At 36.1% G+C, this 25,649-nt stretch overlaps 2 protein-coding genes across 4 annotated transcripts in view; one reads left to right on the top strand and one right to left on the bottom strand.

The window, feature by feature from the left end:
* The window catches only part of tn (tripartite motif containing protein thin), a 149,735-nt gene that overhangs the window by 114,506 nt on the left and 9,580 nt on the right, over positions 1 to 25,649 (bottom strand). The gene's annotated exons all lie outside the window — the stretch shown is intronic.
* 5-HT1 (serotonin receptor) overlaps positions 15,317 to 25,649 on the top strand; it is a 127,581-nt gene continuing 117,248 nt past the window's right edge. Inside the window, exons 1-2 of one of the 3 annotated variants that reach the window (XM_029316638.2) lie at positions 15,317 to 15,375; positions 21,549 to 21,767. The gene's annotated coding sequence lies outside the window, so the exon portion shown is untranslated. Of the gene's footprint in view, positions 15,376 to 21,499; positions 21,768 to 25,649 lie in introns of all 3 variants that reach the window. The other 2 variants (XM_085486960.1, XM_085486961.1) reach the window with 2 other exon arrangements.

The following is a 25,649-nucleotide window of genomic DNA, read 5'->3' as shown; positions in this document are numbered from 1 at the left end:
TACAAATATAATCTGAGCGAGAAAGTTAAAAAGCGTTCAAAATCTCATTTGCCGATTTGGATCTCCTAATTTGAGGAGAGAAAAAGAGAGAGAGAGAGAGAAGAAATTAATCTAAATTTAAATCTCTCGAGGCTCTTAAATTCTTCCCTGAAATATGCTCGTCGCGGATTCCCGCCTTATAAACCGCGAATGGAATATATCGTGTTATCATTTTCTCTCTTCGATCGCAACAGATCACCTCGCGGTCGATTATGAAAATTGCTCCAATCACTCTCTTTTTTTCCCTCATTTTTTTCTTCTTCATCTGATATCTCGCACAGCACAGCTGGCGCGATCGATTCCAATGTAATTTTCTAAAACGTCCGTAAGTCAACTTTAACATGATTTCCGAGAAGGATTTCAATAACATTCGCGCAATCGTCGTACAAAATTTCATCCCCGATACATATCGGATTAATGATGGCTCCGACTGATTTTCGCGAAAACTCTCTCCCACTTCGATAAAGTTACAATTATAACGCGGTGTTATCGAACACCACGCGAGATCATTAGATACAATTTTATCGTGTTTCGCAAAATCAGCCAGATGTGTATTTTGTTTATTCGGCTTATTTGAGAATTTTTGTTGTACAAAGATATATGTGTAAAATCATAAATATATATATATATATATAAATGCAACATCTGGCGTATATATAATTGTCTCAAATATCTCTAAATTTAATTTGGATTTAGGATGCAATTAATTCTAATTTACCAGGCATTTCCACGGTATACATACATGTTATGTTATGTTATGTTACACGTTAAATTCTCATGATCAGCGGAGCTTCATTAACGCGGAAAAGTATCCTCTTCAGCGCAGAGACTATATACTCCAATCTCGTTACAAAGTTACGAAACGTGCGAGTTCTTTCGTGCTAAAATATGAATGCTGTGGCACTGCTGCTTTTATAACGTGGATTTCGAAAACTTCGGTTCGTTAATTTCGTCCAAACGATCCCATCGCGTCGAAATGGAAGAGAGAGAGAGAGAGAGAGAGAGAGAGATAGGGAGGAATATTTTAAACGAAATAACTTTCTAATAGTTTGAATTCGCTATTTGTATGCGATATAGCTGCTAAATAATCTGAATACCAAAGGCACAGAGAGAATCTTTCCGCGATAATAACTCGGGGCCAAGTTTACCTTCGCCTGTTTAATTGATAATATTCTTTATCACGGTTGTAACGCACATTTATCACTTTATTGCTTGGAAATGCTTTCATTGCACACACACACGTCGACCGTTTATTTATTAATGTTATCATTATCAAACGCACTGCAGCAATACACCTGGAAACCTATACTAATTACATAATTAAAATAGTGGTCCGGCTGACTATCGAGAGCAATGTTTACCATTTATGAACTACCTGGTCAATATTGTGTAACATTACCTATCGCTTTGTTTACGTCAGTGAATAGGAAGACTAGAGTAGCACATGAAATTATTGATTAACGTGACCATCAATGATGCCCTAACATATATTAAGTATTAATTATAACGTCTTGCCGTTTTAATATAATTAATATATACTTGTGTCTTGAATTTACCTCTCTACCTATTCACAAAGAGCTTATAATTAGAAATATACGGGGTCTAATATGCAGTCTGTCGTCCTCCATTTTCTTTCTCTTTTTTATCCCTTAGAAATAACTATTATCTTAAATTCTGAGTATCTTGATGAATCGCGATCTATAGTTTACGTGGCAAATATCGGGAAACGACGGCTACAAATTGCGTCGAATCGCGCTTGCTGCGATTCAGGGAAGAGACCGTTTTTCAATTTATCAGCAGATTCTTTTGTAACACAACAATAAGGAATAAACAAGCCAATGTGAGAGTAATGCGAGCGCGAAGAATGGACGAGAGAGTGAAAATCTTTTGCGTCTTGTTATAGCGAAATTTCACAAAGTGATTACATGTAATTACTCTCTGTACTGTAATAGGCATTAATACTAAACATAAAAGTTATCAACATTTTTCAATCATTTCAATTTAAATTAACGTACAATTCATCGCGTTAATATAAGTAGAAAAAAGCGATACATTGTGTAGAAATTAATAACAATATAATATTTTATCCTTTCCTTTGTGAGAAAAATTTGTAATCATTTCTGCCAATTATTGTCGCACATTATCAAGCAATTGTAAAAAAAAATTTTAATATTAATATACCTATAATATTTACATGTATTTATACTTGAGCTGATTCAGACGATAAATCAATAGTTTAATTTAAATTAACGTATAATTAATTGCGTTAATAATTGCAGAAAAAAGCGATACATTGCGTAGAAATTAATACTGATAAATTTTCCAACAATATAATATTTTATTCTTTCCTTTATGTTGAGAAAAATTTGTAATAATCTCTGCCAATTATTGTCGTACATTATCAAGCAATTGTAAAAAAACTTTTAAATGTATAATAATATTTTAAATCGTAATATTAATATTATAATACATACATGTATTTATACTTGAGCCGATTCAGACGATAAATAGATAATTTAATTTAAATTAACGTATAATATATTAATTGCGTTAATAATTGCAGAAGAAAGCGATACATATAGTGTAGAAATTAATACCGATAAATTTTGTATCCAACAATATAATATGTGTTATTTTATATTTTATTCTTTCCTTTGTTGAGAAAAATTTGTAATAATGTCTGTCAGTTATTGTCGTATATTACCAAGCAATTGTAAAAAATCTTGTAAAACGTATAATAATATTTTATAAATCGTAACCATTAATATACCTATAATACATATATATATTTGTACTTGAGCTGATTCAGACGATAAAGATGATCGAGCAATCGCGAGAGCAGTGATTGTAAATTGCTCGGAAAATTACAAAACGCAGCATTGGCGTTGTAAATCACGTAGAAACGCAGGCAGATATTTACAGATATTTGAAGTTACGAGTATTTCTTCGACGAGAAAGAGAAAATGAGATAATAACGCGACACAGTCCTAAACGATCGAACCGTATTTTCGAGTTTATTCTCATTTGGGAGATCTCTGGCCCGCAAAGTTATATCGGACAATATTCGCCTGTCATAATTACGAGGGTTCATTAAAAAGTTGCGAATCCACGGGCATACAGGATACTCAATGGCGCGTTTAATTGATGATCGGTCGATATGTGCAATAAGAGCAATGTAATGTCAGCAGCCGCGAGTATCGACAGCTAGAATTTTTTAACAAACGCGCTGTTATTCCCACGCAATGTTATTTTTTGAAATTGAAGAAAACCCTCCAGCTTTATTATTAGGCTATACATAGGTAGGTCAAGGCGTTCCTCGAAGCGATATCGAAGCGTTACGATGATGCATTTCGGAAAATTTGTTTCGACCTCTCTTTCGCTTGCGATATACGACGCTCAATTTTGATAAAATAAATGTTTCCGCCAAATTTGATATGTTTGCACCGATATTTCATCGTCGTGTAAGTATAATAATGGTAATAAATATTTTATGTATATGTCGGAATAACTAATAAATTACACTCGAAGAGGTGCATTTATTTTCGGCGATAAACACCGACGTCGTGATTTAAAGTGATATAAATAATTGAGAGCGAATGACTGTAAAACGTACGTTACGTTGAAGCTTGTGATTTTGTAATAAATGGTTCCAGAGTACCAAGATAACGGACAGAGCCGGGTCGAACGAGCTTTAACCGCCCGTGCTCGTTAGCCGGATGCTGAGGTTGAAATAAATAAGTTCAATTTATTAACACGCTCCACGAACACGAGGGGTTTCGCACACGCCGACTAGATCTGTTCAGATCCCGCACATTTTCACCCTCGGAAATTTGCACATGCTGCGAAAAAATAAAAATTCTCTTAATCCCTTTTCTAAACGCGCGAGGGAATTTGATTTACTACGTTACGAGTTACGTTCGTCGATTCATCATCTAATTTTCCAGCAGACTGCAAAGAAATGTAATAATCAAATAAATATTATTATTAATATTATGGTTTATTTTATTTTATTATTATTATTATTATTATTATTGTTACATATAATATTATATTATATGATAGAAAAAAAATTATTCATCCAGAAACAAGATTCGGAAAAATCTTTTCAACATGATATTTCTACGTAGACGCTTAAATACTCGTTTAACAATTTATCACAGTCGTTCCTGTGTTTGGTGCCAAAAAATACGAGTATGGTTGCTTACTTTTAGATTATTTACGACAGAAAAAAATTTATTTGTTAATAAACAAGGCCCGGAAGAGTTCCGTTTAACAAGAGATATATATATACATATATATATATTTTTTATATATACACATATATATATAATAAAATAATAAAATAAATTAAACTTTTAAATAACAAATTAGAAATATTTGAATGTGGAAATTACAATTACATTTTGAATTAAATTTGTCAATCATGCCTCATAAAGGAGAATACTAATCTAAATTTCTCTCTCTCTCTCTCTCTCTCTCTCTCTCTCTCTCTCTCTCTTTATTTCGCTTCCGAACCAATTCGCCAAATTGGACGGGTCGCCCGAATAACATGAGCTTAAATTCAAACGGACTACGTAAACTATCATTGCATTATTAATCACCATATGCGCATAAGTACTCCAGAATAGCGCAGAGTAAGTTTGTGTTATCTCGATAGAGACTGGCTCAAGTTCGCGAACGTAATTCATGCCAATTAGAGTTGCCTTATCCATTCCGCGTGTCTAGATTTCTCTTCTTAGAATACCGCGATCGCGCAATAGACAGTTTCAGAAGAAGGATCAAATCCAAATTGCGCCTGGTTTAAATTACTTCTCTCGATGGACAAATTGCTTCGCTATCACGCTTGAAAGTAACTTCTCAATTCATTTCGAACCCGAAACTTACAAGTGCATATAATTCCGTTCCGGGATTGGTCCGGAATTTCTCGACGTGATCGAGCTACTGTACATTTGACAAATTAAGACTTTAAATTTTCAATTTCGACTTGTATATATATCCTTATCAGCATTTCACTTCTCTTTCCGGAGCAAATTTTCCACGCTCCTGTAATGAGATTCATCTTAACCGAGATCTCTACCCAACACTTTCTTTATCTTAACAAAATCTTATTAAAAGCTAATATTCAATATTTTGATACCTCAAACTTTAAGAATCTTAAATGTAAAAAGTTTTATTAAAAAATACTATATTATTAAAGCATATTGAATTTCTAAAAAAGAAAATACAACTCTAATTATTTTTTTTCATGCAACTACCTATATATCTTTATTATTTTTTGCAACAAATGAATAAATGAATCCGTAATTATTGTGCGGAAAAAAATTCGCGGTTATCCGCTGATCAGTATTCACCAATTTTCTCGTCGCGGATAGGAAAGGCCGAACGCTTTTAGAATATACCAAAGTAATTTAAAAACTTGGAGGTGCCTATGAGAATAATTTTGAGAGAATAATGCGCGAGAGAGGATCAGGCTAAATCCTGTGTTTGTCGAGGAACGCTTAAACTGCTGAAAGGACGGAAAATTTCCGTCGACGCAAGAGAGAATCAGGGGTGTATATGATGACGTATATACGCCTTCGCAGTTTAGTTTTCTAGAAAAACCGTATCGTATTGTTCTCGCCTCTCGTTTTCGACGTTTGTGATTTCACGATGACGACGACGACGACGAGAACGACGACAACGTTCTTTTCACGATGACGTTTCTTATCCGGCTATTTTGATATCGGCCGTCAATATACTACGATTCTCTCAGGACTCTTTAGGTTGTGCGTTTGTTTCGCGCGGAGTTACTTTTTCGCGAGATCCAATAATAAAAGAGCAAATCCATTTCTCTTCTCTCTTAATCCCTCGCAGCCACGTGCTGACCCCTGCCAATACTATACTCGATCAATTGGCCATTAAAAAGCAGGGTCATCTTTCATTCTCTCTCTCTTTCTCTCTCTGTACGGTTTCTTTCTCTTGAAAACATACACCCATGGGATCTGAACCGGCTACGTGGATCGATTTCTTCTACAATGATTGATCTATCTTTCTATTTGTCCCTAAATACCAGGGAACGCATATCTAAACCCGCGAATTTTTAATTTTTATTTCTGAACGGTTTCTTCCAAGAGAGAAAGAGAGAGAAAGAAATTTAAAAATATTTTTTCATTTTTTAAATAAAATTTACTACGAATGAACATACATGTGAATACAGTTTTTGTCTGTTCTTGTTAAAGAAACGGTCTCCGTGTTAAAAGTTTCATGTTAAGTATTTAACGCATTCATATGCTATTTCAACATATTGCTGTTGTGTTAATTAAACTTAAATGTTAAATTATTAAAACAACTGAAAAAAGTGTAAAAATAACACAATGTGCATCTATTTTTAATTTTACATAATATATTTGATTTTATAAGTGACAAAATATTTCTGTTAAAATTTACAGAAAAAATGTTGATTTTTCATTTTATAATATATAACTGAGGACAATAAAAACTAAAATCAATCTTTAGTTAATTTTTACATTAAAACTATGTTAAAATGTGTAATACAAAATTAATTTAAAATTACTTCAAGTTTTGCATTTACTTTGTGTTAAAAAGATTAACACAGTATTCGTATTCTCCATTTAACACATGAATATGTTAAATTAACACAAAAATTTTTGCGAACCGTTTGGAACATGTAAAATATCAGTTAAATTTAACACAAATTCAACTGTGTATATGTGTGCAATTTCTACCTCTTCTTTCTCTTCTCTCGCCAATTTATTATTATATCTGCGAAATTCTCGCTCTAGCGCGATACGCGGATCAGACCGCATTAGATTTTCGTGAAATCCCTTTTGCGTTCGAGTCGGATAAAGCGACCCGCACGTAAAATCCTGGGCGTCAATGGCCTAAATTCTGCGGATGGATGCGACGACCGTAAAGAGGAAAAGGAACCGGGGCTTTCGTACCCTCTCGCCTGCTTCCGGCGCGTGTTAATGCACACAGCTATTGCTTGGAGGGAGGAGAAGAAGAAAGGATGGAATGGAGCGTGTAAATGCAAGTTGCATTTATAATGCAACGAGCTAGCGAGAATCACGAGCGATCGTGAGATATGATTTGTCGGCATAATTAAGAGCGACTTGGCGAAACTTGCGAGAGAATAAATGTCGATTTTGTCGACTTTACATATACAGGGTGTAACTAAACAAAGGTATACGCATTATAAAGATAAGCGCATTATTGGATGCAGGACGATAAACTAAGTCGAAAAGTCCTGAGCCATTTTTTAATCCGAGCTTTATTTTTGCCGCTATAAATTGTTAAAGTGTGCCAATTAGCGCGTGGCTACAACGGAAAACAGCGTAGATGTCGCCTTAGGAGGCGTACTAAGGCATATTAAGCCACGCGCTAATTGGTACACTTTAACAATTTATAGCGGCAAAAATAAAGCTCGGATTAAAAAATGGCTCAGGACTTTTCAATTTAGTTTGTCGTCCTGCATCCGATGATGTGCTTCGTATACCTTTGTTTAGTTACACCCTGTATACATATATATAGTTGCACGAAGAATCGCCGTGATGTTAAGATGAATATGCTTCGAGCGTTTCCCTCTTTGCTTTTAATAACGCCGCGTCGCGTCGTCGGATTATCAGGGATATACATATATATATTTTAGAAAACGGTCCACACACTTCGCGCAGCTATTAACACTTAATTGCATGCACGGAGAGATAATGACGTTACGTCAATGAATCGCTCGGTGAATTGACGTGACTTTCGCAGCCCCTTAAGCACGTGTGCATCGTCGGCCTTTTGTCGGCTTGTGCATCGATCGGCGAAAAGTTTCCCGTATTTGCGATTTCGGGGGAATTGCAAATGCCCCTCGAATACGCGAGTCGTTGCATTTTTGCTGACATTCTTATTTGCATTTACAGTGCATCGACGTAAAACGTATGGGCCTCCTGCACGCATTCTAGTTTTTCAGCGAGTCATTGAATCGCTCGTGATTAATCCGTTGGCTTTGTATACTGTATTCAAGTATGTATATTGTTATCGTCCAAACTACTCCCAAGAAAACGCCTGACTGTTTACACACGTTTTGCAAATCTGCATCAAAGTTGATGCAACGCTGATGGAATTAATGCATATTTATGAAAATATGAATGTAATATTGTAATAATCGTGAATACAATAATAATATTTTCTGCTTTTATTATTATAATTGTTAATCTTATATTATGAATATAATTTTCTTTCATTTTTTGACGAATAAAATATTTAATAGATAATAAAAATTGGCCAGATTATTTTTCCTGACTTTCTTTGTAAAATAATTCATAGCGCGCAAAAATTGGCATCAAATGGATTTAACTTTTGTGAATTTCGTAGCAGTCCTCAACAAAGATGTAAAAAACCTGTAGTCTTGCTTTTTATAAGCTCAGCCCGGCAGCCTGTCACAAAGACCTGACGTTCTGGCAACACGTGTCCTAACTTATTGTTAGAGACTGACGGAAACTTCTCTTATAAAAGTTGCGTTCTATTGTAAGCTGTATCAGTTACAAACGCACATTACGACAAAAGTAATTTCGCAATTCCGAGATTTTTCCATGAAATTGGGGCAGCCTAATGTCGACAAATTGCTCGTATTTATTTCAAGAAATATTATAATTCGCAGTGTTATCCGTAATTTTTAAAAATTGTAAGAGATAATTTTTCTAAATTATTTTAATTAATTTTAGTATATATTAATTCTCCACAATTTTTTCATTCTTTTTTTGCATTAATTGCATAATTTATTTGTCGCGCGTATTTTAGACGCGAAGCTAGTAAGATCAGACGATAGCGGAGCATTTATCTACGACAATGAACGACATATCGAGAGCCTTTACAACGTCCGACTATTTTTAGAACACTACTGGGTGGAGTGCGATCAGATGCACAGTCTGTTGCATGTGAATGCGCTTCCTATACGTTGAATATTCATGCAACACTCTGTAATTTGTGTCGAGTCAAAGGCCCGCAACGTACATTTGCAACCATCAACATAATTTTTCATCCAGCAATCCTCGAATGAAGCGATTTTTCCGAATCACGAAACTAATGAATTTTAATCATATCTTGCGTTCGTGCTGGCTCGCAGCGCCGGCACATCTGATTGCAACTTTGCGTGTGTGGCAGAAAAATCTTTTATTAAAAGCTATGTAATTGCAATGCTTTACAGTTTTTGATTAACCGGCGCGGTTGTGATAGAGCATTGAAAAAAAAGAGGAAAAAAAAAGAAACAAAAATACTAACGAAAAACACATGCGCGCATTCAATTTAATTCTATTTCTAGAATTTCGATATTTTTCCCGTTACGTTAAATTCATTTTAATTCTGATTGGATTTTTGTATTTGAATAGGATAGAGATTCCGTGTCGTATAAATATATATATGTATACCTGTTGTAATGTATATAGAGAGATTTACCCCAATAAAATAATAATTATACCAATTTAGCAAACCTTTTATATCTCAGTTTTCTAGTCAAAATTATTGATACGATATAAAAAAAACGTGTCAATAAATTTTCAATTTATTTTGTAACTCAATTGAGTCTGTGCCGATTTTAATATAATTTAAGATTTTCAATTTAAGAGACTTTAACATATTTTTAGACAATATTCAGTTTTACGAATTCTTACTGAAACTCGCAGTTGCAGTTCCGCAGCAAATTCCGTTGAAAATCTATACATAGATCAGCAAGCGCGAAGTCATAGAACGGAAATTATCGGGAGGAACGGTATACAAGTCGGATTGATAGAACACTCTTAATACCCCAGGGAACCGGAAACTGCGCGCCGACACGAGAAATCTCTCAGGAACGTCGACAATATCTCTTCGTTTTTCGCCGAACGTTTCTTGCGCGTCGGATCTCAGCTGTTGTAACTTTCTCTCTCTCTCTCTCTCTCTCTCTCTCTCTCGCTGGGAAATTAGCAGGCTGCTTATCGTCGCCCATGTCGCTGTTAAGTCGAAGCTGCGAAAAAACGATTGTCTCATCTGGCTCGGCATCTGGCGCGTCGTCGTCGACGACGAGAAACCGGCAATTACAGGAAGCAACGAGAATACATAATACGGTTATTGTAACGCGGCCGTGAGAGAGAGAGAGAGAGAAAGCAACGTTAATTCTCTAAGAGCTCGGTAAAAGCGCGAACGTCGGCTCGACGTCGCCGGAAAAAGGCGGAAGAGACGACGAGACGCGCAGTCGGTCGGTCGGTTCAACAGGGTGGAAAGAGGGCTTGCGAGCTGTAAGAACACGTCGACGGAGGTTTCTCCTTGAATTTCCTCCATTCGCTTAGCCTGCGTCTACGGGGTTGCTACCTTCTACCGTCTACCTCGAGCCCCATCGATGGTGGTATCGATAACACATAGTTCAATAAAAAGTGACGTTTCTTTAACACCGGAACGAGACTAGTCGTTTCTTACAGTTTTGTAGATGCTGAATACGAATCCGGTTTCCAAATTGTTCCATCACGTCACAATTTTGAGAAATTTTTCATCAAAGTTGGAATAAAGGGGATATTTTCACGAACTTTGTCATATTGTAACTATATTTGACGTGCTGGAGAGAAGTTTTATTGCAGTGAAAATAAAGTATGTTGTTAGGACTTTTAACCCTCGAAAGGAATTTTTACATAGTTGACAAATTTGTGGTAAATTTAATAGATATCACATGTCCCAAATAATCCACAGAAATTTTGGTGTTAATTTAACGTAATACGAATATGTTAAATATAGTGACACAAATACTGTATTAATATTTTAACATAAAATAAATGGAAATTTTAAGTAAATTTTATGCAAAATTAACATAGTTTTAATCTCAATGTAAAAATTGAATTAAAAAATGTTAATTTTATATTTTATTATCCCCACTTATATTATAAAATACAATCAACATTTTTTCTGTAAATTTTAATAGGTAAATTTTGTTGCCAATAATACGGAACATATTATATTTATTGTTTAAAATTAGAAATAGACATTGTATTAATACCACATTTTTTCAGTTGTTTTAATAATTCAACATTAGAGTCCAATTAACACAACAGCGATATGTTAAATTAATACACGAATGTGTTAAATATTTAACACAAAAATTTTAATGAGGATTGCTTTTAAGAAAACACAATCTGTGTAATCATGAATTACAATTAGGTCATTGACGATTTACTAAATAGCTTTTAAGGATTGTTTAGATAATTGAATATGAATTCAATATCAAAGTTGGGCAAATTTAAAATAGGGGATACCAAAATTTAAAAAATGCTTTTTTATATAAATCAACTATATTGATTTCTCTATTTTGAATTTGACAATTTTGACACTGTATTCGTATTTAGTGACCTAAAAAATTCTTAGTAAATCATCAATGCTCTAAGTCACAGCTAACTTCCGCAACACATCGCATTTAACCATAGATATCTTATTGACCATAACCGACATCAAACATTTCTTTTAAAAGTCTTAACAACATACTTTATTTCGATTGCAATAAAATTTCTCTAGCTCATGTAATATAACAAAGTTCGTGAAAGAAGCATTTCTTGCAACTCTAATTAAAAATCTCTGATTAAAAATTGTGACGTGATAGGACAATCTGGAAACTAGATTCGTATTTAGTATTAAAAAAACTTGTCTAGTCTCGTTCTAATTAATTTTTTTTTTATTAAACAGTGTAATTAAACAGGTTGTACTTACATGATTTTAAAATTAGCTAGATAAAGATGAGACAAAAATATGTAAATTTATCTTATTGTTAGATAAGATAAAGATGATTTTGTTTTAAATATATATAGTAAAAAGATAAAGTTATATGGCGATTCATCCAGATAATTTTTAATACTGCTTGTATAAACAAGTTATAAAAAAATATAAATTATAAGAGGGATATAAAAATATACGCATTCATATTTTTATTTATAGATTTTTATCGCTTACTGCTTAAGTTCTACTATATAAGTATTTTTATGTGCTATAATTCTAAATCAAAATTATCAGAAAATTATTCTAGATAATTTAGTAAATTTTTTTTTCATTTAAGATACAGATATAGATAATACATATTTTTATTATCTATATAAAGATAAGATGACGCCAAAGTTTCATCTAGATGATCATTTAGATAATTTTATTTAGATAACGGCAAACACTGATAATACGTCGCTCGCGCGAGTATCGGATCGGCGCGACTGAACTCAATGAAATTACTCTCTCTCTCTCTCTCTTTTTCACCCCTCTTTTTTCTTTCTCTTTCAAAGTCTCTCTCGAATGCTCGCCATCGTGATGCGACTCGAGCGCACTTGAAAAATACGCCGCTCTTGCGCCCGCAATCGGCGCAGTCCGATAAAAGACGAGTCGGGATCGTGACTTTGTCCGTAAATTATTCCGTTCTGGTTCTCCACGTTTGCCGCGTACGGAATTTTTTCTCCATCCTACCATACTTTATCCCCATTCGGAGAATTTTTTTTCAGAGCTCGAATTCAAGCGTTATTTAATTCGCGATAAGCCGGGAAAAGCGCGCGATTTGTGCCATGTAGAAGTAATAAAACCTCGATGATGGCGACTCATTTTTCGCGATCGACATTTTTCACCTTTTTTCTCTCCCGAACGAAACGTTTTCCCGATATAAATCTACTCGTACGCGAGGTGTTAAGACAACGCGCCGATTCACAGACGAGAGGTTTCAGTTTCGAAATAAAAAAAAAAAAGAAAAAGAGAAAATTGTCCGATTGATGGAAGAGAAAAAGAAAGAATTTATGTAAATCTTTTGTGTATATATAGCCGATTCTATTACCGTATCGAATTTTCCTCGAGAAAAACGGGCGAACGTGACAATCTCTGGAATATCCAAAGGAAAGATTGCGAATCTCCGCACACACGTGCGTGTAACATCGACCATTCTCTACGGTCTATTTCTATGTACGCTTAAAGGGCAGAACTCGCCTTTAAGGGTGGAAAGGGTACTAAAAGGGTACAGCTAGAACGCGGAATTCTAAGAACTCGGCGGTTCAAAGGGAGCTTTCGGTTGGTAGAGAAAACAACATAGCCTCCGCTGGTTTTTGGAATAACGAATTCAAGAAGAGTTAATATGCATATAAAAGGCAATAAGAGCTAATTAAGTTCTTTCATTAATATTTATTCGTGGAAAAAGATTTATAACGTAAAATATTAGACGGAAATAAATTCGAACGTTTCGGCTGCCTTTTTCAACCTTCTTCAGCGCGTCATTTAAAATTAAAGATTAATAGAAATTAACAATCAATTATTCATAACTGTCAATATAAGAAAACTACGTCAAGCTATTTTTTTTTTAAACGAAATTAACGCATTTTTATATATTCTATTCCTCGAATCGTCATTCTATGTAATTGTCGCGAAACAGATCTCTCGCTAATTTTTCGGTTGCGAATCTCGATAACAGCAATTGTTAATATGTAATTGTAAAGATAGAGGGCGAAGGAAAAACAGGCGCATTCTGCAATTTTTGGAATAGATTTTTATTCCAATTCGCGCATTTAGGTACCCATTTCTATAAAAATAAAAAAGGTATAGGCATTTTTTTAACATTGTAACGTTAATAACTTTTGCGCAAAATTCTTGCAAATGGAGAATTTACATATGTAACGATGTAGCGCCATGTAGCTCTTGAAGCGTAAATTGATTCTACATAAATCTCTGATTGCGTGATCCTATGTTTTTCCAGCGCAAAGTATAGGTCGCGCTTGTTATGCACGACTGTCGCTTTTTTCTTTAAAGAGAAAATTAAGAAGTTACGAGAAAAGTTATAACCGTGTTGCTTCATTATAAGCTTTTTTTTACTCGCCTATTATCTTCTCGCTTGCTAAAGAAAAAGTCTTCCTGCTTTTCGCGTTTTTCGCGCGCAAATTCTTCGTCCGACATGCGTTAAAAGGAAATTCTTCAGCAGATAAGGACACAGGGATTTACGGCGAGTTTAAGCAACCCCACGAATCGTCTTAATTCGCAGCATGCGAATGAACAGAAAAATAATGCCAGCTCTGGAGTTTTAAACGATAAGCAAGTAATTGCACTCGCAAAAGGATAAAATACCTCTAATTTCGCGATACCGCTCCCTCATTTGTAAATACGTAAAGTATATAAAACGTGAAAGTGTGTAATCCAGAAACTTTTTTCTCTCGATATCTGATAATTAATATAAATTTTACGAGATTGGTTGGATTAAATATTTCGTTTCAATTTTATAGATATTATTTAATACTTTATATTATCGACACATATTCGCGCACGAATTATTATGCGAATTAATATTTATTTTCGTGTTCCTTATCGCATCATCCATTTCGTTATTTATTACGTATGTATTTCTTTTTTATATACACAATACATCAAAAGTTACTTCCTCTTCAGATCCCAAAGAAAAGATTGTCACGCACACACTGAAAAAAAATTTGTCAATTTGACTAAATTACTGTTTTATCAATTAAACATATATTAGTATTATTTAAGTCAAATATATGTTTTGTTAGATTTAATGTTGGATATAATTTAAATATTTTTATACGTTCAATTAAGAAAACAATATTTAAAGTCGAAAGATTCGGTCGAGTTATCAATTTTTGTTCACGTGTATACGAATTTCTGTTCTCCCTCACGCAAGTACCAAAAAGAGCCCGAAACATCGAAATGACGAAATCGCATGAACGGTTAATCGCGAAACAGTCAAGATCGCTCTCGCAAACCGCTCTCTCGTGCAGGAAAACCCTCTTGGACACGCGCTCATTATTTAAAGCACATTTCTCTGTATACATACATACACGAAAATCGAGTATCGTATCGTTGTTGTCACGTCGTCAGCGTGCTCGGAGGGATCAGTGATTTCTCGCGCGTGGAGGCGCAAAACGGGGTGAAGGAGGGTGGCAAATCGAATCTCCGAGAACGTTCGCACGATCAGAAGAAGATGGAAAAGCAAGGAGAAGTCGAAGGGCTGCGCGCTCGCCCGAGGGTATCGAGAGATATACAGAAAGCCAAACGCGGGAGAGGGTTCGTGCGAAAGAGAGAAAGAGTGAGAGACAGAAAGAGAGAGAGGGAGACGTGAACGGGAGGGTTGAATCGGCGCTTGCGCCCTTCCGCTTCTGTCTACTTGGCCGAGCGGAGCTGCCACCACCTAGTCTCTCTCTCTCTCTCTCTTTGCACCCTCTCGCTCTCTCGCTCCCACGCCGTCGAGCCGTCTCTCTCTGCGCGCGGCGCCGCGCTACTCGATAACAAACTCTACAGTGCCAGTACTGGCACGGTACTCCGGACCACCGGATCGCCCTCTTCGCCGTCGCCACCGGTGGCACATCGGTAATCGCAGAACGAGAGATCGGCATTTATTTCACGCGAATTTCGTCGAAGCACCTTTCGCAGCGCAATTTTTTCCCGCTTGTGGAATATATATATATATATATATATATATATATTTTATATGTGTATATATATATATATATGTATGTATGTATATATATATATATTTGCACATCCCCGGCTTTTTTTGTCACGGAAAAGTCCTCGTGAGATGCGTCTTTCCCTCGGTATCGTGCGTGCGTCAGGACACGCGTCATTGATCACGATCGCGATGGAGCAGCTTCCAAGTTTCTCTTTTTTTTTTTTTTTTTTTTTTTTGGCTCCCCTGTCATCCCTCGCTCTTTCGATTTAACCTTGTCGCGCAAATTAAAATATTTTGTCCCCGAAAATGTTTATACGCTTGATCTGGAAAGTGAGTGTCGCAACATTTTTGTCTTCGCCTACGGTTTTCGCAAAATGCAAATCACGCTTTATTTATATTTTCCTATTCAATTATACGTACAGACGAAACTTCCACGAGTGGGGTGTGAGTACGAGGGAGCCGGGGCTAAATTTCCCACAAGCCAGTTTCACCAATGTCGATTAACGCAAACTGTGATTGACTGAGGGTCGGTTGTAGTAACGTCGCTTAGGGCCCTGACATCGGTTAAGTCAATCTCCTCTCTCACTCTCTCTCACGCTCGCAGATAGAACTATAATTTGCAAAGAGATGGCCAATCATCGAGCCAGGTGATTGATACAACACCAGTTCCCTCCAAACTCACCATCCGTCGTTGCGAAGAGGGATGAACGACACGAGGATTATAGTTCGCTCGAGGAGAATTTCCGTTTCACCGGCGATCTATCAGAACGGGTAGATCGATTAAAAAAATCACATCCGCGGAGTTAATCGACGCGAGAGCCGGTTTTTGCCCGAGAAAGACGGTCCACCTTGCCGTTCTCCCTTTGTGCGCCGCTGGTTATGGTGTATAACTTGTTGCTCCCGGGCAAACGAACGTGCAGTGAGCGCGGATTGCAATTTCACATCTTCGAACCGGGCCGTCAATGGCAGATTGCCATTGCCCGCTTTTGGAGATCCCTCTTTTTTTTTTTTCCCTCTAGTTATTCACTTCCCGCGGCTCGCGATAAAAACGAGACCGGCCGTCGAACGCGCGTTTGTTACTCGGATAAGTGAGGGGATGAGATGGACAGAGAGGGTGGAAGGAAAAAAAAGGAAAGAGAGAATGAGCGGGAGAAATATCGCTTGAAGGATACTATACGGGATCCCGTCCTTCTGTTCTCCGACCGACCTTCCTCGTTATTTGCGGCTTAGGACGGGCTGCAGAACAAACACAGTCGCGACCAATTCCACCCCCTTTTCTCTCCCCTATTTCCCCACCCCGTCGATATTTGCCATCGCGATTATCCCGCTTTCTCACGCCAATTCTCGCCCGATTTCGACCTCGATCTTTGAGCGGGCTCGATCGCCGGTTGAAAAAATTAAGAGTTCAACAAGGCTCTGTAATATAAATATAAATTTCAAGTGTAAGACAGGCAGTAAAAAAAGAGCCAAATCGCGGATGACAGTGCGTTATCCCAACGAAACTAAAATTTTTTTCCGTTAGAATTAAATACCTGTGCACAAGGCACCACATTTTACTTGGCTTTCCAACTGAGCTATTCAGATCCTTTCGATTCTATACTTTTTTCTCTGCTATTTATATAATAATGTTGGTAAACAAACGCCTTTAAGCCAGCGTGTGTAAATTAAGAGTTTGACAAGGCTTTGTAATATAAATATAAATTTCAAGTGTAAGACAGGCAAAAACTTTTTTCCCGTTAGAATTAATCTTGGCCGTGGCCAAGTAAAATTTGGTGCCTTGCGCAGAGATATTTAATTCTAACTAATAACGGAAATGCTTCGAATAAGATTTATTGTTGAATGAAAAAGAGAGAGAAATATAGCGCCCTTATGTACACTGAAAAAAAATGTCTTAACTTGACCGAAGCTTTCAACTAAATATTATTGTGTTAAATTAAACATAACATGTTAAAGCTAACAAAGCACGTATATTTGACTCAAATATTAATATACGTTCATTTAATAAACTAGTAACTTAGTTGAAAGGTTTAGTCCAGTTAACGAATTTTTTTTAAGTGTACTCATAAATGTTAGTTAAAATTAATAATTAGTTTGAACTCCTTTTAGAGGTAAAATTATAGACAGAAGCATTTAATAAATAATAATCCTTAAGGTTGCCAGTAATAATTAATAAAAAACCACTCCTCAATGTTTAAAGTCGACCAGACTGGCAATAATTTATTATAAATAATTATTTGAAATACAACAACAACGTTTCGGCTGTCATTGCAGCCCTTTTCAAGTACATCTATAAAAAGTTCAATCAAAATAATTATAATTTAATACACTTATTCGCAACAATTAATTATACATTTAAATACAAAAATGTGTTACATACCAAATTTAAAACAGTAAATCAACTTCTATGCAAACTACCGACAATGTTAACGCTTGTTTTGATGAACAATGTAAGACTGACAGAAGTAAGCACATATTAAATAGTAACATCTATTTAATATGTGCTTACTTCTGTCAGTCTTACATTGTTCATCAAAACAAGCGTTAACATTGTCGGTAGTTTGCATAGAAGTTGATTTACTGTTTTAAATTTGGTATGTAACACATTTTTGTATTTAAATGTATAATTAATTGTTGCGAATAAGTGTATTAAATTATAATTATTTTGATTGAACTTTTTATAGATGTACTTGAAAAGGGCTGCAATGACAGCCGAAACGTTGTTGTTGTATTTCAAATAATTATTTATAATAAATTATTGCCAGTCTGGTCGACTTTAAACATTGAGGAGAAGCATTTAAGTTTCAAGTTTGACTAATATATCTCAATAATTTATGAAATATCATCTGAATTATATTTTTAATGTCAGATTCCTGGTATCATTTGGAGACAATTTTTCCTTAGTGAAAATGTTGAGAGAGACCATCATTTTTAGCATGTTCCCAATTTTTGCTATTATGTATCTTCATAACTAAGCCTTATATTAAAATTCTATTAAAGCAAACTCTACCTCAAATAGTTTTGTTAATATTGGGTTTCCAAAAAAGCCTTTATTTTCAACTGCTTATAATTCGAAAATTATTGGTGTCTCGACATTTTCGCCGAGGAAAAATCTCCGAATAATACCAGGAATCTGGCATTAAAAACTTTTCCGCCAGTTTTGAAACACCCTGTATACATCTTTCTCTCTCTCTCTCTCTCTCTCCTATGAAAAGGATTCGATTTTGCGGGACGAGACGCGGCGGGATGACAAATTGAATTTTGCTCGGTTGTCCTCTATCAGCCCCGGGAGGGCTAAAAGTCCGTGCTCATGAAGGGCCTTTATTTATTAAAGGACAGAGGCTCGCATCTCGCACACTCTCGAGATTGACACTCGATTTTCAGGGTGCGAGTCCAGATAAATTAACCGAGTAAACAAGAAAGTGGCGGGAATTAGCCAATTATCGCGTTACTCGAAAAGTGCACTTCTCGATTTATTCCCGCGTCAACAGACGCGTTTCCCGAATTAAGTAGTTACGGATCGGCCGCTGCTTAAAATTCTGCCGTCGAGCGCGGATTCCTCGACGAAGTTCGACGAAGTAAAAGGATTAAGTAGTTACGGATCAACAGAGTCGAGATTGAATTGATACACCTTTCTCTTTCTTTAATTCCCGTTGGACATTTTAAATGTCCACTGTTTGACTCCGACGAGAGAACGTATATAACATAGAACTTGAAACTTTCCTGTAAATGTTTTTCGCGAGAATTTCGATTATTTGAGATCCCCATTATCCTTCGGTGCCGCTTTCAGCGCAAATGAGAACTAAATAAGACTTTCTTTCCATCGAGTTTCGATTGTTCTGCGGATTGAAGTTGCGCTTCCGACTCTCAAGATTCTCTCCTCGCTTCAGTAATAAATGAACTCCCCCACCTTTTCTTTTTTAATGGGCCGACTATGCCGCGAAATTAAGAAAAATAAGTACTCGGGTGTCGCTTCGAGTATATCTCACTCCCAACTTTTTGCAAACTTTTGTTGCGTCCCGGCAAACTGCGCGAGTTAAATAGTTACGAATTGCTTACGCCCGTATTTCTTTCGCGTCCCGATGCCGATTTGTGACGTCATTTATTTCGCAAATGGATTTCGGGGAACAGTAAAATCTGCCTTCGACGAGTGAGACTAATTTTTGCTATCGCTCCGGGAAAAAAAGAGCTACGAGAGAAATTAAGTAGTTAAAAATTAAATTAAGTCAGACTCACAGCTCGTACTTTGTCGATACTTTCCGTCATTTCGTAATTTTCTCGTTTCTATCTCTCCTTTTTCCCTTTTTTCTTCCCCACATATTTAACAAATATATAATTACCGTTTTATTATTAATTATATACGGTTTAATTACAAAGTACCATATTTAAGCATGCATAATAATTAGCGAATCGTTTATGTTAAACCATTTTCTCGTTTTATCACGCGTAACGTGGCTTGTAAAAAATTTTAAAATTACATTTTGTTCTTGTTATTATTTTATTGATTTTCTATATTTGTGAAAATGTTAAAATTGACGAAAATCAAAGTTATTGCTTTCTACAAATGCTTTAGAATTTCTTATCGCGAAGAGTGGCCGTTAATTCGAAAATAATCTTTAATTTCTTCCAAAAAAATCAAGAGATATGAGAATTACGTGCTCCTTCTGGTAGATTTAATTCATACATTCTTCTTGCTGAGAACCTGCCGCTGATTTGTGACGCTATTCCAACCGCGGCGGACATTCCGAAAAGCTATGAGAACTTAGGAATTACGAACCTCTTCGAGTGAGAAAATCTAAAGCGAATATATACCATCAGCATCCTGGATTCTGCCATCGAGCTGGAGACGCTTGAAAATTTTTACAATCGATAAAAGTATCAAATCATACTTTACCAAGTTAAAAATACACGGGCCAGCTAATGCGATCTCTTCGTATTATCTCTTTATTCAAGAATTTTGTAGACTCCGAGATCGGGCAGAAAATGTGAAATATAAACCGTGGGATATTTTTCTTTCTCTTAAGCCGCACTTGATTTTGGGATAAATATTGTATAATCATAAAGCGATCGACAATCTCGTAGATAAAATTCGCCACCTGTACATAGAGAAATTTTCTAAAGGTCGACGAAGAAATTCTAACCCACTAATCATATTTTTTATCTCTCCTCTTAATTAACTGTTCGCTTCGTTCCCCCTTTTAAACCCGACTCCTGGAGCAACATTTTCTCGCTTTCTAACTCTTGTAAAGCCACCTTTATTGCTTGCCAGGCAGCTTTCGAGATCTTGGTTAGCACAATGACGGTAGGAAACTGGTTCCCTCTCGAGGACGATCATCCAAGAAACCTTTACGCGCTTTGTTTGTTCCGTCCCGAAAAATCCGTCGGACCCCCGTTTAATTTTCCCTCGACGCTTCCGCTCGACGTCGACAATTTCCGGAAGGGTCATTAACGCGGATCGTTTTTCCTCTCCTTTGTGTCTCCGTAGCCGATAGAAGAGGCTTACGCTTTTTCTTATCACAACTGTCTCTCTAACGCGACGCTCTTTTAAATCTATTAAAGCAGAAGGATTTGAGAGAAACGCACACGAGGGACCCCATTAGAAATTGCCGGCTTAGCGATTTTCGAAGATCCGAAACCCTCGTCATCGTCGTATTTTTCCACAATTTTTTTTTTTTTTTTTTTTTTTTTCCCTTTTCTCTCGTTCTGATATCGAAAGAGCGACACAGGGGAACGAAGGAAAGAGGAACGACGACTAATTGGAAAGCCGACCGCGGAGATTAAAGATTTCCCGGACCCGCCCTTTTCTCTCGCGGCGGCGCTTAACTGAAATTACGTCAACTGGCGAGTGCGGTTGTACATTATCGACCGACGTAATTGGGTATTCGTTAGAAATAAATGGCCGCTAATACGATTTCGGGCAGATATCTCTCTTCCCCCCATCTCTCTGTATTTATTTATCCATCTATCTATTTATCATCCGTCCGTTTCTTCCCGATAATGCGATATCGGGCGCGAAAAATCACGTTACTTAAAAACGATAAAAAGATTATAAAATCCAATAGCGCGCACGCACGCGGCCCTTCCTCTTCCGCAGTAATGATTGGACGATTTAATCATCCGCTACGCCGGCGAGAATCATCAAGGCACGAGCGAACCCGCTGAGAATCATCGTCGCGAAAACACATCGGGCAGGTCGTCGTCGTCTTTAACCCATCGTCTCGTCGTTTTATCCCAGTGTCGTTTTAACGTCGTAGACAGTCTTGTGATCAATTTCCAGCGCACAGTGAAATAACTTCGCGCCGTGGATCATCAGGTAGGTCCTCAATTTTTCATTTTGTAAAATACAGAGGAGAGTGCGAGATATATCCCGGGAAAACATTTGTTATATATCAAATTATACATATAATTTAGATAAAAGTGCTTTTTATATATAATTTCTTCATATATATAAATATATATGTTTCCTCGTATAATTTATATAATTATGTATAAAAATAGACATATTTCACAAAATATAATTTTACGATTATATGTATAATTATACAATTATTTCTATATAATTATTTGTTTCCCGAGATATGTTTCTAATAATGTCTCTGAATGTCATATGGAAAGCGATAAAATTTTTCGCGGTTAAATAAGCGCTACTACAAACTCGTAAAATCGTTTTTATTATTTTTCTTTTACGGCGATACGAACAATAGTAAAATATAATTCCTAGAGACGAACGCGAGTGTATTAACACTCGTGTAATATTATATATTATCAATCTTATACGATCTTAACGCGAAATGTCCGCCATCGCGTAATAAAATTTCCAATCACGTTCCCGACCCGATTTAATGGCGGATTTGATTCGATTGTTGGCGATATTACAGTCGACCGATACTTTCGCGACCCCACGGCCGTAATGACGGTTGTGTAATTATGGATTTAATATTATTTGGACGTCGGTGCCGAAACAGAAGGGCAGAGCGGGATTGGTAATTGTTGTTTACAACGGGCTGCCGCCCGTCATTGTGCCAGTGATAACGGGGCACCGATGGGAGATGACGGATTTTATTAGCGGCACGGAAGGGAAACTGATCAAATGTCAATTGTTACGTGTGACTTGTGCAGGGCGCAGTTTAAATTTCGTTTATCCCAATATTTCGCCGCAAAAGTAAACGCGCTCGATAACATCGTGCGCGATCCAGATATCTTTGATTGAACCGACGCGATATATGTGATATTTGACATAATTACGAACGTAATAATTTTCTGTGATTTTCAAATTTCGTTGTATATCCTCCGCCTCGCTGATTATACTGGTATGTTGTTGTCTTGATATTTCAAAGCGGAACTCTTATTAATTCTTATTAATGGTCTTTTTCAAGAATTTTCTTCAGTAAATAAGATAATAATCAAATATATACAGGGTATTTTTTATTTTATTCATTACATATATGAGTGTAAGCATATAAAAAATTATTAAGTTTTATAAGAAATTATAATTTTTCTGCATTATTTTGCATTGTAAGTTAGTTTAATTTAAAAAATACAAATATTTTCTTGTGAAGAAATGTTATAATTGTGATATATCGTTTTTTTTTAATTTTTTTTATATGAAACAAAAAAGTGGAAAAAATTGTTAAGCATACGTGCAATTTTTTTTCAAGTTATCTAATTTCGTCAATTTTTATAAATTAAAAAATCCACCTCGACAGATCGTAATTATAACATTTTTTTACAAGAAAATATCTTTATTTTTCAGATGAAATTAACCTACAGCAATGCAAAATCATGCAGACACTGGAATTATTACTGGTGCACGCGACTTGTCATAAAACTTATATAATTTTCTATAAAATAATAATTAGAATATAATTAAAAAATAAATCAATTAAAATGATAACTTTTCATATACGTACAACCTGCAAATTAATTACCATGTAATTTACCGAGAAAAAAATTCCCCCCAAAAAAACAGATCCTTTTTGCGCTTAACAAAGGTATGTATTTCCTTAATAAATCAATTCCGTCGTCGTGCAAACAGCGATCGGACTTATAAATCTGGTTTGCACAAATAAAATAACCCCTGCTCGATTCGCTTGGTCAAACAACGAAATGCCGTTCAATTACCGCGCTATAATAATTTCGGGATTATTTGGATGATGCGTCGCGCAAATACCTTCCGCTCGCGTTCCCTGATTCTCGATTACATCGGATGGGAAAATTACACGATCGCGGCCGCGTTAAACCGCGCGAAAGTTCGATCGTCGGAATAACCGCGATCGTACACGCGATCTCTCAATTTCCTCCAAGTTCGATATTCTAACACGCCGCAGAAACAATCAGTATCTCTTCTAATGCCAATATTGTATTATCTCGCAGCTGCACTCTCGTCTATGCATAAGGATCGCGTATGTATCTTTACGAGAAGTGTGCAAAGCCTGTTGGATATACGTGAAATCCGATTTATCGATCGTACACTAACGTATAAGTGGATTAACGATCGAATCATTTATATTAAATCATATTTCACTTTCTGCCGATCCTATCGCGTCGCTACATCAGGGAATTCTGCGTGCAGTTAATAAATGATAACAGGATTGAGCAGATAAGCCAACAACCGAGTGTGCGATCTCGTTAAATCTAAAGGTTTACTCTGTGTTCGCATATATTTCAGCATCCCTTATTATTAACTTTGCTGTTCGCAAGAATTTAATTTTCTTTTTGCACTTATATAATATTACACGTGTAATCTTGCAATATAAACAAATTTTATTTCCATATGAAATAAAAAATAATGCTTTTCCTGATACGCGCGATATGTAAATGTATTCCTATATATATTTCTTTCATTGCACACACATATATATATATATAATTGCATAATATATTCTATATATAGTATACCATTAAATTAGTATACATGCAGTAGATTGTTATGAAAAGATAATGGGAACGCGTTTTTTCCGGCCTTTATATATAAAATACGCGAGTAACGCTATTATAATCTATAATAAACGATAGACACGTCAGCGATGTCAACGCGTCGAAAACATTTTTGACGCGTCGCGAATTTTTCGGAGAAGAGAGACACGAAAAATAAACTTCCTGAATCTTCCCTGCGCAACGACGCGACGCTTTGAAAATCCAGTTTTTCTCGCATGCAATGCGGGCTACAAATATATATATATATATATATCTCGGCTGAAGTATCTCTCCGGTGACGTAGAGGTGCAAAGCTTATCCGTTCCGGCCAGCTTTTGGTATTAATCTGACTGGGCATAAATCTCACCCTAATCCAGGTAACGCTATAACTCCGTAGCTGTAGCGCCGCAGCTACTGTTATTGCAGCGGGAAATGCGGAACTTGTTGAATACATCCGCGAATATATTCGGGGAGGAGGCAGTAGTCCTCCGCAGTTTACGAAGAGGAGTAACTAGAAGTGCTAACGATTTGCTTTTGCAGAGCCGCGGTCGGGTCGATCGGTCCTAAGTGTTCCCTTTTCAAGGGAGAAATCGAGCAATTCGCGCGCACCGGCTAATTTGCATTTTAATCGGTCCGATTCTCGAGGGGCCGATATAATTGCGTCAATTCTTTGAAACAACTCGGAGAGTCGCCTCGCAAATTACTATCGGTTCCTTACATCGCGTAGTAAGGAGAGAAAAATTCTACGCAGAAGAGATCTCTCTGGATCTTTAAGGAAAAAAAAAAAGAAAAAATTCTCTTCTCGTACGGGAGGAATTATTCAATCGCGTAGGACGATAATTTTATATTTACCCCGTTATCCTTCAAACTTTGTCGTCGTTTGTTAAGAGGATGCTGACCATAACTGTTTTACCGACTTTGAGTTTAAGGGCTTTTCTTTTTATTGGCTATATAAATTAAAAAAGCCTTCTCCACAATTAAAATACTGATAATAATGAACGGAAAGCGCTGTAATTTCGTGTAAAAAACAATAAAAGTTGAAAAGTTACAATTTTTTGTCGGCCTCTTGCATCAACGTATAACAATAGTTATTTAATACAAAAGTTCTGCAGTTTATTTGTGCACAAATATGACGCTCCCACTGATAGAGATGACATGAAAGAATAATACAGAAGTAATAAAAATGAGATTAAAAGCCTGTATCAAAAGATTTGTACTTGAATTAATGATGTATATATATTTGCGTGCGAAATCGATGTCGAGGCATAAAACAGCCAAA

This window comes from Nylanderia fulva, unplaced genomic scaffold (genome assembly GCF_048542155.1).
Source record: "Nylanderia fulva isolate GAGA-0341 unplaced genomic scaffold, ASM4854215v1 Scaffold5, whole genome shotgun sequence".
Classification (NCBI taxonomy): domain Eukaryota; kingdom Metazoa; phylum Arthropoda; class Insecta; order Hymenoptera; family Formicidae; genus Nylanderia; species Nylanderia fulva.
The sequence above is the reverse complement of the archived record's forward strand: the minus strand, read 5'-3'. Positions and strand labels throughout refer to the sequence as shown.